Source organism: Aplysia californica, unplaced genomic scaffold (genome assembly GCF_000002075.1).
Source record: "Aplysia californica isolate F4 #8 unplaced genomic scaffold, AplCal3.0 scaffold00188, whole genome shotgun sequence".
NCBI lineage: Eukaryota > Metazoa > Mollusca > Gastropoda > Aplysiida > Aplysiidae > Aplysia > Aplysia californica.
The window spans coordinates 256761-258521 of NW_004797458.1; positions in this window are offsets into that span (position 1 = coordinate 256761).

Consider the following 1761-nt stretch of genomic DNA (forward strand, 5'->3'; position numbering starts at 1 on the left):
CACCCCCCACCCCCCAGTCAAGTCACATTTTAAGAAAGTGAAGAAAATAGAAATTTCACGTTTAAAAGTCCGTATCTCCTGTTAAGTGTAGCATTTATTCCACCTTACATACTAATGAACTTAGTTTAGCTATTCGTGAGATCATTTGCGGAGAAGAACGTTTGATTTTTAGAGGTGGGGGGAGGTTGGAAAGTGACATACAAAATAAAAGTAGGAGAGATAAGGACGATCGATGTTTTTTTTAAAAAGAAGGAACACATCGCTCCTGAGTGCCAGCCAACCACCTACTACGATTCTGAAAGAATGCAACAAGTGAAAAAAAAAACCCCAACCAGTTTTGTCAATATTGCGACTTACCTGGTTTTTCGACTGCAGTTTCCAAATATTTGACTTGCACTTAGCCGTGCAGCAGGACCCCCGTTATAGTGTAAACCTAGCTGTCTTTGGCTTCTTACCAAAGCATACCATCTGTTTACCTTAGTCTCTGCAGTGTTTAACTGTCATTTAGAGTGGGTGGGGGGCAGGCGCTCTGGTGTGGTTTGCTCTTTCTATCCTATCAAACATCTATCGTCCCTATCAAACATCTAACTGTTGCTTTATCTTTCCTCATCCTTACTATCGTCATTTTTCTCTACTTCTTTTGTATGTTTGTCACTCTCTTATGACCCGCTATTTCCGGGGTACCTTGTTGATAGTCGAAGCAGACTTTGTGCTGTTGAGGCTAGAGAGGTGAGCAGAGTAAGCCTGATTCCCCGTTGGGACTTCTCTGTTGACATCCATCCCTTGGCGCTCATTTGGCCTTATATGCAGTTGTGAGCGCCGTAAAACCTTACTAAATCAATCTATCACCCCTATCAATCTCTCCTCCGCTTTTTCTTTGTATGTTCCCCTCCAGTAACATCACTATGTGGGTGGTTAGTGGGTGCTCTGGTTTGATTTGCTCCTTCATCCCTATCAAACATCTATTAGTGGGTGGTTGGCGGGTGCTCTGGAGTGGTTTGCTTCTTCTTTCCTATCAAACATCTATCGTCCTTATCTCCCCTTCTTCTTTTTTATGTTAGTTACTCTCTTGTAACACCTCTAATCTTCGGCTTGATCTGTTTGTGTTACAAGTGCCGTAAAACTGTTACTGAAACTAAACTTTAGATTTCTTCCATCGCTGGTCGTTATCGCATTGACCGCCATTCTTAGCTGAACGTCAAACTGGATCGGTGTCACGACGTGGTGGAATCAGGCGCTCGTCAATATTTGGGCATATAGGGTTATTGGTATCATCTTAAAGCTTGTTCATTAAAATTTGTCTTGCTTTGGATGAAAAAAACAACAACAAACATTTATCTTGCATACAAGTCGAGATATTTGCAAATGAAGGAGATAAAATTAATGAGTAAATGGCCGCCAAAAATTAGTTATTTCCTTATCTTGAGATTCCGAGGAAACTTAACATTTACATTTTGTGTGCATTTAATCAACGTTTTGCCGTAAAATCCAACCAGAAGTTGTGTTCTTAAAATGGCATGAAAAATGTTGAGCCAAAAAACAAAAATAGATTCGATGAAAATTCACAAATATGCGGGCAAATGCCAGTTTCTTCACTTTGATTATTTTGACGAGAGCCTGATTTCACCACGCTGCCTCACGATCATACCGGTATGTGACATGAGATCTCCGGGCTACCTGAAGACTTCCCCCTTATCCCTACCCCCACCCCCGTCCTCCCAAAGAGAGATTGTGATCCCTCTTCACATTTCCACCCCCCCC